At 41.4% G+C, this 15,867-nt stretch overlaps 1 protein-coding gene and 1 long non-coding RNA gene across 3 annotated transcripts in view; both read left to right on the plus strand.

Moving 5' to 3' along the window:
- ZDHHC8 (zinc finger DHHC-type palmitoyltransferase 8) overlaps positions 1-15,867 on the plus strand; it is a 117,501-nt gene that overhangs the window by 9,017 nt on the left and 92,617 nt on the right. The window lies entirely within an intron of this gene.
- Positions 8,529-15,867, plus strand: part of LOC133221722 (uncharacterized) — a 49,675-nt gene continuing 42,336 nt past the window's right edge. The window contains exon 1 of one of the 2 annotated variants that reach the window (XR_009728054.1): positions 8,529-9,392. This is a non-coding gene — a long non-coding RNA (uncharacterized LOC133221722). Of the gene's footprint in view, positions 9,393-11,561; positions 12,296-15,867 lie in introns of those variants that run through there. The other variant, XR_009728056.1, reaches the window with a different exon arrangement.

Genomic DNA, 15,867 nt, shown 5'->3' on the forward strand with positions numbered 1-15,867 from the left:
TGTGGTTAACCCTTGTCTGCTGTCAGCAGCTTGCTGAACCACCTCATGTGTTTTACCAAACCCCAGCTTTTGATTATGCACTTTCTTGGCTCCAAGCAGCAGGAGCCATTAGTTGAGTGGGTGGGCACGCTCTGCCTCCATGGGAGTTGTATCCACCAGCGGGCTCTGGAACCTCTGCCCAGAGACTTCCCCCTGGAACCCTGCTGTTAACGTGGCTTTTCCTCTTAACATTCCAAGCACAATAGTGGAATGGGGGCCTGGGGATGTCGGTATGGTCTTCATGAGGCCAGACCTGTGACTTTGACCAGTAACTAGGTTCCTCTTTAAATTATCATCTAATTTTTCCCTTGTGTAGTTCTTAAGTCTCACATCTACGTTTTCTGTTTGAAAGTCTTGCCTTATCACCTGGCCACATGGAAGCAAATTTCTTTTCTAATGAGTCACTCCTTGAATGTAGATTGAGTGAGGTTTTGTGGTTTGAATTGCAATCTAGGTTAATAGTCGGGGGTTGTACAGACTTTACATCTGTAGCTCACAGAGGTCACTGTGATGGAGCTGGGGTTTGGCCTGGCAGGGCTCACTTTCTTTGGGTATTATGTGGCATCTAGTCCTGATGTTGCCTTGGTTAAAATTAGCAAGACTTCCCTGCGTATGTGCATTAAGATCTTGTCTCCTTTCTTATCTGCTATGTAGGTGACAAGTGGAACTCACCACTGTAACAAAGTTATTCTGGTCCATACCTCCAAATCAATTCGGTCTCTTGCCTGCCTTCAGTTGTAACTTCTGCAGCTGGCCTTGAATCAAGTTAAATGCTTAAAACTGCTGGAGAAGTGTGCAAAAGCCAGCAAAAACTGCTACAGGTAGAGCTATAACAGTAAACAGGGCATACTAACCCTGTTACAATGAAGTTATATATCAGTTATATAATAGTTATAATTTAGTATCCTAATTCACAGGGTTGTTACTTCTCATCATATTCTTTAACTCTATTTACACTGCATGCTAGTTACTCTGCGAAGAACCAAGTACAAGCTTGTGTAGTAATGCAGGACTAAAAAGAGACTTCATACTATGTGCATTTTAAAATAACATTGTACAAAGTGACAGCCTCTGTCTATTGTTTTTAATTTGATGGGTGCACAAGTAGGCTGGCTTTGCACATACCGCAGTTTGTGTAAATTGCTAACAAGTCTTCATGGCAAAACCAATAAAAGCATCAACAGGCACTGGAATGTTTTTTCATATAACCAAGTTTGGATAATTCTGCAGGAAGAGGTATACAAAATGACTGCTTCCTCACACACAGTACGAGTCAAAAAGCAGGAGATATGGAACCACTGAATCTGATGAGGTAACTTCAATTCACATATGGAAGTTGTAGCATCTGCAGCAGCAAAGGGGATTAGTATTTGCCACAGATTTCAAAGTGCAAAGACAATGCAAGATTACAGTGGCAGGACTTGCTGTGTGTGGCCATTAAATCAATAAGGGGTTTGTTACTTGTTTTTATTTGTTGTTTTGTTTTTCTTTAAATTGTGGAACAGAACTTCTAGTCCATGTCGAGACACAGAACTGTATCAGAACATAAACTTCAAGCGCCACCGCAGCTCGTCTCGGCAGAGCTGTGCTGAGAACATACCCTCATCTCATGTAATATATACATTTTGAAAGTTAAAATTTGAAATAAAAGTCTATCTCTATGAAAAGTGTTCTTAAGAACCTGGGGGAGAGTGAAGGAGGACACGCAAAGAGTTTTGTTTAGAATAGTGAAAGGGTTGGTCCCCTGAAATGGGATGGTTCTGGTTGTGTCATCTTTGTGTATTTTCAGAAAATGGCATTTGACAGAAAGATGGCAATGATAATAAGATACAAGATCTTACACGTGACATTGAATTTGTCCTGGCTGATGATGATAAACAATGTTTTCAACAGGCTGGGAAACATCTGCTTTCCTTCTGTAATGCTTGAGCTGAAGAAGACTAGATAGAAAATAGCATAGTGATCTTTTGTGTCACATTTGGGCCGTTACTGGTAGGAAACTTTGAGTGTGGTTGTAAGCCTTCCTGGGACCCTTTCTGACTTACACAGGTGTGATTCCCCTTTGAGAGATGCCCAGAGACACCATTACTCTGTCAGAGTGCAAGGCTGTAAAAGACACAAAGCTGGGAAAATGCTTGGGTGTGTATATGTATTTAAATTTGATTTTGTGGTTAGACTGTTATCAGGGCTGCCTAGTGCCTGGGCTCAGGTCTTAATCCTGCATAAAGCTTTCTGTACTCTGGCAACTTGCTTAATCCTTCTCAATAAGTGCAAAATTTCTACCTGTGGCTGTTTCTTACACTGGTAGTTATCTGGGGCAGAACTGTGCTACTCCCTGTGCTGAAGTCCCTGTCCCTTCTGGACTCCAGCAGCATAACTCGTGAATTAGGTCATCAGTGCTATCATCCCTGTTTCTCAAAGAGGGAAACTGAGGCAGGATGTCACTGTACAACTGGAGTATTGGTGTTGAGGAGGTTTTGCATGTATATGCCAACTCCAGGCTAATGCCCTGTCAGCCCAGGACTCAGTAAAGATCATTCTTTCATAGAGGGTTCCTGAAGATACAATTTATTCTACAGTTTCTTCTCCATCTCGTGTCAGTTTGGACCATGCAAGGGAGAGTCATACAGCAAGACCATTTGATTTTTTAACACTTCAATCTGCATGAATGTATGAATATGGAGATAAAAGTACTAAAGCTTCATTGTCTGCCTTTAAAAGTTTAATGGTAACATTTAGACTTTTAAACTTCCATTTGAATGTGATTCCACAATGGCTAATTACTTCTGCCAAATAATTTTTCTTGCATGGCTAATGCAAGAAAAGGCTAGTGAGATAGAACTGAACATGGTATCTATGGTTCAAGAACTGAAAAATTAATGATTCCTTCTCTAGCCTCCTGTGTTTGATTTATAATTCATACCTGATAAAACATAAATGCACATCTGAGCCAGCTATTGTCTCTTCATTTACTATCTAGATGGGGTTTTTTTTTAAGTCCTCCCTTGATGGATGTTGGGGGCTTGTGAATTTTGGGCCACAGACTGTTCCTGAAGAAGGTGGTTGCCACACCCACATATTCTTCACCCGTCATTTCTTTCAGACTCTGTATCCAGTCTAGTGTCTGGCCCCAGGACTTGTGTTGACCCCAGGCTGCGGAGCTGCTGCAGCCAAGCTGTTGCAGTGACCCACCCCTGACTTTAAGAATAAACTGAGTGTGTGGTTTACTTTTTCAGAGGCACTGGACAGCAGAAAGAAATGGAGAAGTACAGGGGGTTTAAGTGTCATAAGTAACTAGTTGCAGCCACTCTCCATCTCAAGGAGAGACATGGGTCTAGACTAAGCACTAACCTCTTTCACTTCCTGTGTGACTTCTGAGCGGCCTTCACAGTCGCTCTGGGTCTTCCTGGGATATCTGTCTGTCTCTTGTCTGGCTCTTTGCTGGATTTTTTTGCTATTCTCAGTCTCTCACTTGACAGGTGCCTTCCCGATCAGTCTGTTCAGGTAGATTCTGTAAGGCCTTTTGCCCAATACACATGCATAAGGTGATCTGCTGCTTGTTCAGCTTCTGAAATGCCACAGTACAGAAAAGGGATTCATGGTACGAGGTGCAGCTCAAACTCTAATCCCGTCTGTTGGGCTGGGGTATCTTTTATGAGTTAGTGCAAAAGTCTGTATTGAAGCTGAAAGTGCTCTCAGTGGGTCACTGTCTTTAATGTGACTCACCTGAATTTGGTATCCTTTCCACAGAGGCTGACCAGCTTTTCTATCTTATTCCTCATTAAGAAGTATTCTCTGTGAATTGACTTGTCCAGAAAAGTAAGCAGAGTTGGGTTGGGTCAACAGGCAGGGAGTTGTCCAGCAATCTTCCAGTTGCATTGTGCTCTTCTGAACATGAGAGCCCTGTTTAGTGGAGTGATACACTGGATCCTGCAATTTTGTGATGGATACACTGTGTGCTTTTGTTTGCATCTTTCAGAGTGGCTTTTATTTATTTGTATTGCATCAACTGCTGTGGAAATAAGGAAAAGCTATTTTGAGTGTAATATCCACTTGGCATTAAAAAAAGTGTCTCTTCTTGCCAGTTTTCTTTGCAGTTCCCTTAGAAATACTTTCCTGTTGAGCTGCTTCTGCTATTATGTATGTTGTGGTATGTCTCCAAACCAGCAAACTATGCATGTATGATGGGTGGATGCTTGCATGTCTGATGAGGGGTTGATTCCCCTGGGCATGTAAGTCCTGCCAACTCTTTAGTTAGAAAACGTGAGGTTTTAATATACATTCTGTCTCTTGTTCCCAGTTTGGCCTCTTCCTTTGGAAAGTGTTTCTTTGGAGCAAGGAATGATGTACTGTATTTTTTTTTTTTTTATAAATAAGAGTTTACAGTTATATTGAGATAAATTAAACTGTCTGCATCTAATTCAGACTTCTTCCCTTAGTTCCTTTCTCACTCTTTCCTACCATGCCGTTTACATAACTCAATGAAGCTGTCTAAGAATTACACAGATGGGATGAAAAGCACATCTAAAGCTAGAACCAGATTCTGATCTCCTGACATGCCAGTTAGAATCTCACTGCAAAGTGATTATTCCTAGGCATTCAAGTGGGTGCTTGCTTGGTTTAAATCCCTTGGAGAGCTGTTGGTGCTGTGATACTTCATCTGCCTCTATTAGCCAGCACGTCCTGGGCCTTATCATTCTAAAAGAGGACTCTCTGCTGCCGAAGGACAAGATCCTGTTCCATAATGTAGAAGCAATGAATTTTTCAACAGAAAAAGAGTAACATTCCTCAACTTCCTCTTGGAAACGCCTGAATCATTTTGGTTAAAACCTTAAAGTGGGACAAATATTTTGCTTGAAGGGGAGAGTTAGCAGAAAGACTGCAGTCTAACAGTTAATTTGGCAAAGTGATTTAGAATGGAAAATACCCTGCAACACTGCTGTATACCTGTGCACTCTCAGTGCCATCAACAGATCTGAACACACTCCCACTGATTTTTCCAGTGGCTGCTTTCTTTACTCCTCAGTTTTCAAGTTGGACTTCCTAATTATCAAGCAGCAGAGCCTATCTGCTGAAAGTCAGTCCTCTTAAATCTGCTGCTTCCATAGGGTGACAGTTTTAAAAAGGTTGTGTTTGCTCTTTGTCTGAGTTCTGAAAACAGTGATTCAAACAAAATTATCTCCTTTAGATAATTTAGGCACTTCAGACAATACACAAGTCTGCTCTCATTTAATTGCTAGGGGCAGAATGGAAAGACAGGAGAGTAGAATTGTGAATTAATGTGTCAAGGCAAGGATTTCTTTCCCTTTCCCCCCATCTAAATGTTTAGACAAAGGAAGTGTATCTAAGGAAGAAGCTGCAGAATGGCAAGGAATCTTCTGGGTTCCCACAGAAGTAACGCAGAAGGCATTTTATGTTTTCTCCAGGAATATAAAAACACTTGAGTATCACTTCCCTGACTTTGCCTGTGATATTCTGAAGGTTATTGGAAGAAAGGTATGTAAGGGAGGCTGCTGATTTTTTCTGTGTGCTGTAATAGCTTTGTCCGGGTCCATGTTCAAAAAGCAGAAACCTGTCAGGAGTTAATAGATCTACACTGAATTTCCAATAGTACTGTACCTGCATATTAACTTTCTTTTGTGCTTATTTAACTAAATCTTGGAAATAACCTTCTAAAAATATAATCAATAAATGAACTCATGATGGCTGCTGCACTAGGCACACTTGAGAGGCAATAATATATTTGAAAGCAAGAATTTTAGATTTCAAACTAAAGAAAATAAAAATAATAATAAAAAAAATAGAATGCCTAAAGGGAAGGTACTGCATGTTCAGGTCTCTTGTCATGGCTCATTTTATTTATAAGTATAAAAATGCTAAAGCTCTTTGTGTTCTAGAGGTACTGCTAGTTCAGTGTTCTTCATCATGCTCCCACAATATAATAATCCAAAAACATGTTTCCATACAGATACTAGAAGGTTTTAGGTGCATTAGATAAATGGGTATCTGGAAATAAACTGCCAATCTCCATTTTTGGATAAGCCTTAGGGGAAGATTCAGTACTATAAAACAGACTTGTTTAGTGACAGTTCAGCGTCACTTCACTTGCCATGTATGATCACCCTATGAAGAGCTGCATCCTGCTGTGATGACAGTTTGTTGGAAACTCTCCACAGATTCATTGGAACTTGGCTGAGCCCCAGCTCCACAAATGAGTGGTCAGAAGAGACAGTTTGTAGGACACAAGTCTGTCCAATTTGTAGTGTTGATTTGATTCTTTTTTTAATTAACACTTTAAAAAGCGTGTAAGCAGAGTGCCAAAAAGACAAGAAATGATCAGCTAAAACATTTTAATGCAACATATGACGCTGTTCCATACTATCATAGGAACATGGCACTTAGATCCAGCAATAACTTTTTTTCTGTGACTTTTGTTCAATTTATGGTCAACAACAATTTCAAATACTTTAAATAGTCTTCAAAATAAATTCTGGCACTTTGCCCTTTTTTTCTCACCTCCTCCCCCAGTACATATCTCTTTTCCCTGAATTCCCTAAAAGTACAGCATCTCGATGAATTTAAAGCAAACAGGTTGAATTTTTTTCCCACTTTTTTCTTCTTCCCCCCCCCAACTGCTTTCTGTGTGGTGTCTCTAGCTTAAAGGTGATTGGCAACAATTAACTAAGGAAATACACTTGTCCATAGTCCTTTTTAGATGCTGCAATTACAGTCAGGATTAGTAAGATCTGGCTGGCTGATTTCTCGTGAAATAATCTTTCTCCTTTTCTGTTTATTATTTTTTTCACTGCTGTTTCCTCAGTGCTTTGTGTGAGACTTGTCACTACTCTATCCATCCCTTCAGCACTGCATTGCAAGGGTAGTGAATGTCAGGACGAAAACTTAAAAGATCAGAGCTAGTGATGACAGCAGATTTAAATGCACCCTTGCTTATGATTCATGTTTTTGTTTCCTAGTTTCAGAGTTTGGAAATACTGTGTGCAGGTAGATTGTGCCAGGTGCTGGAGCCATCAGTATAAAGCAGGCTGTTGCTGTGTTAGGGCTTCATCCTGCCCTCAAGACTCTCCCTTCACCCTGCCCTACTGGGTTAATCCTGGTCGCTGCCAGGCACCTACCAGCCACTGTCATGCTCCCCTTTCCTCAACAGGGTGATCGAGAAAATAAGATGGAAAAGCTCACGGGTTGAGAAGAAGACCCATTACATTACCATCATGGACAAATCAGACTCAACCTGGGGAAAATTAATTTATTGCCAATTAAAATAGCCTTGGATGGTGAGAAACAAAGACAAAAATTAAATACCTCCCCCCTCCCCCCAATGTCTCATTTTTTTGCAAGCTGATCTTCGTGCATTCCCAAATCTTCTATCTCTTCCTACCCACCCTGAGCAGCAGAGAGGGGACAGGGCATGGGGAATCATGGTCAGTATGTAAGAGTCCTGTGTTACTCCTTCCTCTTCACGTTTGCTCCAGTGTGGGCTCGCCATGCGCTGCAGTTCTGTCAGGAGACCTGCTCCACTGGCCACAGTTCTTCCAGGAAGTATCGGTCTGCTCCAGCATGGGGTCCTCCGCAGGCTGCAGGGGACTCGCACACTTTTTGCACACACTTTTCTCGCAGGTTTTGCCCTTTTTTGATGTGTTTTCCCTCAGGCGTCACCAGCCGCGCTGCGGGGTTCAGCTGAGTCCTGTGGTGGAACCGGCGGGAACCAGCCGTGTCCGGATCGGGGCAGGCCAGCCCGCTCCTCACAGCAGTCACTGCAGCGCCTCAGCCGGCAGCGCCTCGGCGGGTAAACCCAAATCGCCCCAAATAGAGCTTTCTACATAGACGTTGTAGCAGTTTTACACTTACGTGAATCTTCACATGCAGGAGAAGGAGACTGACAGAGCAGTGATAACTGACAACAGTAACAAAAGCCTCTTTGACCTTCTTCGTCCCCAGCTGCACCACTGAGGTCAGTCCAACCAGTTGGAGGAAAATGGATTTTCCTAACTTTTTCTGTGTATGAACTACTTGGTTTTTAGCAGCTCTTAACAAACACTCGTCAGGAAAATTATCTAAGTGAGAGTGCTGTGATGGCTCACTCTGGTTTATTAAATCCTTCAGAATTTCCATTGTGATTCTGTGAGTCATGTTAATGTGGCTTCCTCAGATGCAACTCAAGTATCTTCCATTTGCATAGCTTCCTTAACAGCTCCTCTGTCATGGTCTGGGGGTTGTCAAGAGTCCAGGCTGAGAGCTTCATGCAGGCTTGAGACACAAACTTGCATCAGTTCTTGTGTGGCTGTGAGCTGCTTGGTGGAAAGGCTGCACCAAGCATAAGCTGCCCCCAGTCAGGGCTGGCTGCAGGTATTACTCGGTAATCTCACAGTAATTCTGACTGGCTGCTTAAAAGCCTTCTCACTCTTGCTAACCCCATGTTTACTCGATGTTTTCCTCTGGTTTTAACACCTGATGACTGCTGCTTTTTTGATTACAGATCGGTGCGGTTTTTAGAGCAAACTTTCTGGAGAGTGGCTGTCTCTCCTCTGGGGCAAGAGAAGGTTTTGAGATGTGGAGACTGCATACACTAGCGTCTATGTAGTACAGGGACAAAAAGTGAAACCTTTACCACAGTATTCCAAGAATAAATCTGGGTAAATTTGGCAGCTGTACCCTATTATTAGAGAGTACACAGGAAGGGATGAAGCGGAATAATAATCTGTCAATGTCAGTAAAAGTGACTGGGTCAAAAGCTCTGTGAAATATGGAGTTTCCAGAGCAGAAATACTAAAGCTTCAGCCTGCTTCAATTTTTTCCTACCCTGAAGCACTCCATCATAATTGCCTTTGCTCATATTAAACCTGGTAGGTGTGACAGTAACGTGTTTTAGCCTGCCAGAATGGAGGTGGCATGTGTCCATCTTATAGTACTTGTCTTCATCTGCAAGACATAATGCGAAAACAGTTATATTTTAACTGTTTCCCCTTTGGTTAGTTGTCCTGATAACATAGTTGTAAATGCTTTCTGTGTTCCTTGTACAGTTGTATGAGCATCTCTTCTTGGCACTGTTTTTGCTTGAATGCCAGGAGATCTGGTGGGGCTACCCAGAGCCATCTGATTTGAATGTCCTAGGCAGAACTAATTATCAGTAGAGAAACTTGGTTGTAAAACCTGTGGTATGCATGTGGGCACAGGCTGAATGTTCACTGAGAGCAGGTGATCCTTGCTTGTGATGAGCTCACTGTGGTGTCAAGAAAGACCAAGCATTGGACAGAGGAAGGAGTTGCCAGGATTGTTCTGAACATCTGTGTAGTGATAATTATTCAGCTGTTTTTCAGCGCTGAAGGTACGCAGAAGTAAATAGATAACACCTATTGTCCTAAGCCCTGCAGCGTTTATCTTTACTCACTAGTACGTTTTTAAATCTAACTAGTGCCTGTAGCCAGATTCACCTTGTGTGCTTAAAAACCTGCTGAAGATACCTACTTCTTTTTCACAAACACTGTGTAAGTCGGGAAACTAGAGGAAGTTTGTTATGACTTTTTGGTTTTTTTTGAACACTTTTACTGTTTGTAGCTTGCCTCCCTAAAGAAACGATATTCAGAGGTTCATCTATCCACTCTATTCTGAACTCTTTTAAAACTATTACCCATATCTATCAAGTTCAATAGGGGCATTGAAACCTTTAAGGTAATAAAAGAAATATGGTGTCTGAGCACAGGGAAAAAAAGAAAAAAGTTTTATTTCCCTGCTGAGGCAATAGTTTTCATGTAAACTTGACACTTTACATCTGGACAGGTCTCCAAGTTTGCCATCCTCATTGGACAACTGTTCAGCCAGGTCTCAAATGTGATTTCCCTTGTTTGACTGCCAGGGGAAGGTGAGGGAAAGTGGGAAAAAGAGCCTCTTCAGAGTTATAATATTCTGAAGGAGGATGTAGAGGAGACTGATATATATGTATACAGACATAATATACAAAGGAAAATAAAAGAGTGTGAGCAGTGATTGCTAGGGTGGGGTTGATGCAGGGTGCTCATCCATGGAAAGCATTTATTCATCTGTTCATGAAATCTGTTGTTTCATCTTAATATAGAGGAACTCTCAGATCACCTTCATGTATAATTAGAAAAAACACATTGCATGTTAACCCAATTGACTGTCCTTCCTAGGCCCCTTTAAAAATACCGGAGAACTGCTTTTAATGCCTCTGTTTATTTTGGTACAGTATCCAGACTGCTGGAAACATGTTTATAGCACAGTCTAATGAGCTGAGGCTCCTCTCTTAAGATTCCAGTGCCTCATGGCTGGATAGAAAAAGCTGATGCTCTCTAAATATGTATTTATGTCAGACTCTGGCTTGAACTAACAGTTAATGCCATGAGAAACTGCCTATTTAATGCCACCTTAGCTAAGCATATGATACAGAGTGATCCTAGTTATTGTGGTGTTCATTTACTTCTGTGGTAATCAGGATTATCAACACCTGATCTGTGTTGTGAACATCACCAATTATATTAGGTCATCTGTATTTAAGCTTGATGACTTCATGGGAAACCATTTTAATTTACTGTCTGCCTGTGAAGCACAAATTCCAGGTCATCTTAGAGATCTGGTTAGTGTTTTAGATGCAAGAAACCCAAGTATATGAAAATAGTATTTACATTGAACTGGAGTTATAACTCTGCTGTGAGTTCCTGGAGTAAATCTAAGTATAAACTGCTCTTTACCATGCTGCCAAAGCTCTGTACCCACTTAAATATAGTAGTTTTAATCTCTTCACGCTTCTTTTCCAAAAGGAAGTGCATTTTGCCTGATGCATAATGACTGACTTCATTAGCTGGAAGACAGCTCTGGAAACTGTGCTTTTTGAGAGAAATATCTTCCGCAGCATGGAGAAAGGTATTGAGGCATAAAATAAAATAGAAGTTTGTTTTGAAAAACAAGAATGATGCTAAACATTGAACAGATAATCTTTATAGTGCAGGATTGGAGTTGTTTGGGTCAAACTTGCTGCCTGAAGTCACAGTTTGTTCCCAAATGGTTTAAAAAGCCCATTTCCTGCACCTGCTCTCCCTGGCCATGTGAATATCCTCCTGCCCCAGTTATTCATGGCTTACAAGGAGTTGGTGGTCACTCCCTTTTCTCTCCAGGTTGAGACCATTGGACTTAGCTCTTTCTTCCTGAAATGGGATAATATGAAAAGCTGGCATTCTCGTCCCTTGCTCTCCCAAATCTAAAAACCCACTGGAAAAGCTTTATTGCAGTTGGCCGTTTTCTGCTGGTGCAGCTAGCATAGAGTGTGGTGAATTTTGCTTCAGTGTATGTTAGAAGGAACTGAATGGCAATGTTTTCCAGTGTGCCTGTGAAAAGTGCTTATGTTCACTTTTAAATCTCAAGCAGTCAAAAAGCTAATAATAATAATAATGAACTCCTAAGGCTGGCTGGAGAAGAGAATTGATGTGCTTTATAGAATAACTTCTCTGTCAGTGTTTTGACTTAATATGAGTAGTAGTTAAATCCTGAATTTCAGCAGAATATAGGCATTTTAAGTGATTTAGAGTTTTTTTTTGGAAAACACTGTTATCATACCATGACAGCATTTTAATAAACTACTTTTTTGAATTACGACTGGAACTAATATCTGCTGGAGTAGTAGCTCTTTCTGTATGTAGCAGAGTTGTTGCCAGGACTATATTGAATACTCGAAGCCCAAATTTGATGTAGTGAGTCTAGTTGGCTCATTCAGTAACTTGCTTGCAAAGCATAAAAAATCTACTGGAACAAGATCATGCTTTGCTTTTGAGGAACATTCCTGGTTTTTAGTAACAGGTTGAAGATTGAGCACTTTTTGGGGAAGGAATGGCCTTGTGTGTGCATGCTAACTGCCTTCAGTACACCGTTATCTGGCTGGGGCTTTACAGTGATTAGCTATATGGTGCAAAAGGCTTGTCTTCTTTGCCGTACTTCTTACTTCCTTTTTTACATGCTGAAGTTCCTTAGAGAGCAGCAGCTTTCCTGAGGCACAGCCAGATGGCTGGGTATGGTGCATCACCTGCTGAAAGGGGGGGTAGTATTGTATGGAGATGACTCATAGACACCTTAAAGTTATTCTAAGCAGAAATTGCAGCTTCCTGAAGCAGCTAAACATGACTCTCGTGTACCAAGCTCCACTTTGGGCTCCTGGCCATTTCTGAGCACTTGGCAATGCTCAAGGCTGCTGTCTCATTCCAGGGTACCCTGGACTATCTCTGCTGTTCATGTAAGCAGGTTTTGCTTAAGCAGGTGAGGCCCAAATGTACACTTTTTTTTTTTTTTAGAGAAGCCACAGAGAACATTGGGTGTTTATTCTGTGCCCTTTTAATGAGCTAACCAGCAGTGCTGTTCCTTGCACTAGTTGGTTTTGCTGGTTTATTGGACAAATGTGCATAGGAGGGAGGAGGAGGGAAAGGTAAGGTGAATCTGAGTGCTTTTGTCAGTGGTCTGGGGTTTCATTGGCAATTTCAGAAAGGTGCTCAGGGGCTGGCAGGGAGGTTTTGCTCCCCAGGAATGACTTGTGAGAGACCTTTCACTGAAGTCACTGGGCAGCAAGAGGAGAGCACCTATCCTGCTGTATCCTGTTTTGTTTCTGGGGGGAAATGTGATCCAGAGTGACCAGAGACAGGTGGACTGTGTCAGAGGTCCGAAAGAAGAGGCTAATCAAAATTCAGAGCCTAAGGCTTACAAAGATGTCAAACATCTTTGACATATGTGCTATATAAAAAGCCTCTCCTCTATTAGCTATTTTAAAACTCATTACAAAAATTAAATGACTCTCATGCATGTGTTGCTGACTTAAGTTTTTTTCTCTAAGCAAGCAATTCTGTTGATTTAAGGTAGTGGAAAGGAGTATTTGGAATTTTGGTAGAACTAACGTGTTTCTTTGTGTCATCCTGAAATAATTACAAAGTCTTGAATGAGCAAATATTGCAAAGGACTGAATTTGTCACAATGTTTAATTTAGTTACAGGATGAGATTTGTTTGAATACCTGGTCTGTCACTGAACAGCAAATGTGTACAGAACAAATGAGAGTTTTAAAAATTTTGGCCTATTTTCTTGCATCTGTAGTACAACAAAGAAAACTTAAGTGATAAACAGCTCTACAGTGATTACCAGCCTCCTCCTGTAGCTGTGTGAACAGCTAATCTTCTTAAGTGGGTTTTAATATGGATAGAGACCAGCACTGGGGATTTCTGTGTTGAAATTTTCAGCTTCTTCAATCACTAGTGTGTATTTAGTGATTTTTATATTCTAGTTACAAAATCTGAAAATGCTCATCCTCAGAAAGTTATGTTCTTAAAAATGCAATTTACTTGGCTGGATGTTTGTATGTTCTTATATCTGTTTTGTGATGAGAGGAAGTAAGTACTTGCCCTTGATAAGCTCTTGTGCCAAGAGTCCTTTTGAAAACAAAAAATATTACGGCCTATAGTTATTTTCAATGGGGCCTTGTTTAGAAAACAAATACGTCTTGAGATTAAGTAATTGCTCTCCATGGATTGAAGACATGTGGGTTTTCTTCTCCCATGTATGCTGCCTTGCTTGCTCAGTGCTGCAGTGTGACAGTAAAATTTTAAGAGCCAGGATGGAGTTGGGTTAATCAATGAAAATGGTTTTCATTGATTGCAGTGGATAGAAAAGAACCAGCTAGTTTAATTAAGCCCATGCCGTGTATATCTACAAGAGTGACTATTGATCTGCATGCTTTTAATTAAAGAGCTGGCCATTTTTGTAAAACCCTGGCTCTTCACTCACTGGTTTGGGTAGGACTTCATCAGTTGCCAGTGTGCCCTACAAAGCAGCATTGTTTGGCAGGCCCTCAAACTGCACCACCTGGGACTGGCACACTATCACAGGGGAGCAGAATACAGAGCTCCAACTGGGGCTGGGGAACAACAGTGGCATGAAGTGACACTTGAGTTTTCTGCTGCTCATTCCTCCATTTGAGTAGCAAGCTTGTCTGGAAACTGGATGACTAAAGCTGTAGGAAGCCACTCTTTGTTCTACATACTACTTTTTAAATAGATACTCTCAGAGGCGGAACCCTTCCCTCTGACATTTGTAACTGATGAGAAGCCTGGGAGACAGTAGCTCCAAGGTATGATTTAATGTCTCTTTTTATTGTTTGTAGTTTCCCTGTTTGTTTTGCTCTGTCAGAGTAGAGCAGATCACCTGTCCAAATTGAAGCTTTCTATGTTGACACCGAGGCTTGCATTAAGAGTAGAAAGCTGCCCAGCTTTGGACAGCTGGAAGACGGTTCTAATGTATTCCTGTTAAAAGTAAGTACTTTCAGGTGCTTTTCAAGCCCTCTGATAGTATTTTCTGTCTCTCCTAAATTTATGTTCCTTGCTTCCATGTGAAAAGCTTCTGAAAGTAAGGAAATTGAACAAAGAAAACACAGACTATTAATTCTTCTGATATTTCCTGGACACTTTGGGTACTGTGTGAATATGAGGAAAACATGGCAAAATGAGACTTCAAGCAGTAAAATGGATACCAACCTGAGTGTGTTGAAGACAGAAGCAAAGACTGAGATTACTAAAACCTGTAACACATGTGGGATGTTGTTTTAATGATTAGCAGCAGCTGACTTACCTTGTGCTGCTTCTCAAAAAGGTGCCATACTTTCTCCCCTGCTGTGGCCCTTCTTTTGTGTGCCAGCATTAGTCTACCTGTGGCAAAGTGGTGATGTTTTTCCTCCAGGTGTGTTTCCCTGATTCAGATTGCTATGTAACAGTGGCAAAGAGGGTTGGACTGCTCGCTCTGCAGTTGCCACTGGTGTTGGCTTTAAGTTTCTGTGAAACTGTGCCCTGAGCCTCCCTTGTGCATGAAATCACTGTTTTGTCATTTAAATTACAGGTTGCAGTGACAAGCTACCTTAAACATAATTATTCCCAGCACTGCCATTATAAGACCTTAGTTTTAATTCTGTGAAAGTAGCCATTTGGGTCAAGAAATACGCTTCACGCTGAGGGATTTGTGTGTGCTTAGGTGTCCTGGTTTCAGCTGTAACAGTTATTTTGCTTCCTAGTAGCTGGTGCAGTGCTGTGTTTTGACTTAAGTCTGAGAACAGTGCTGATAGCACACCAGTGTTTTGTTGTTGCTACGTAGGGCTTACTCTGATGAAAGACTTTCTAGTCTCTCATGCTCTGCTAGTGAGGAGGGGCACAAGAAGCCAGGAGGAAGCAGAAACAGAACACCTGACCCAAACTAGCTGAAGGGGTATTCCATACCACAACTTGTCATGTCCAGTATATAAACTGGGGGGAATCACCCAGAGGGGAGCAATTGCTGCTCAGGTTGGGCTGGGCATTGGTCAGTGGGTGGCGAGTATTGTGCATCACTTGTGTTTTCTGAGCTTTCATTTTTTCTCTTGCTGTTTCCCATTATTATTATTGGTATTCTTTCTATTATCACTATATTTTACCTTACTTTAGTTATTAAATTGTTCTTATCTTAACATGTGGGCTTGCAGCTTTCACTGACTGCAAAATGACAAGGTTCCTCAAAAGCCAGGTTCTGGGGAACACAAACATTTTGTGTTCCCATCTGCGAAATCCGACTGAGATGGAGAGTTTATAACAACTGCTAGGGCTTTGTAATGATAAATGCTAATGTTAGCAAAACGTTCATATGAAGTTAATTATAACAGAACATCCCAGAAGGGGAACAATTCTATATTGAGTACAGAATGTGTATAGCATGCAGCAAATATGGCCCGAGGCCACACGTTGAGTGGGTACAGTGATACTTGACAGCTACCTGCTCTGTGAGCATGCTTGAAGTAGCAGAA

This window comes from Neopsephotus bourkii, unplaced genomic scaffold (assembly GCF_033783945.1).
Source record: "Neopsephotus bourkii isolate Nb327-2 ecotype Australia unplaced genomic scaffold, CSIRO-AGI_Nbou_v1 NB_1542, whole genome shotgun sequence".
In the NCBI taxonomy this organism is placed as follows: Eukaryota; Metazoa; Chordata; class Aves; order Psittaciformes; family Psittacidae; genus Neopsephotus; species Neopsephotus bourkii.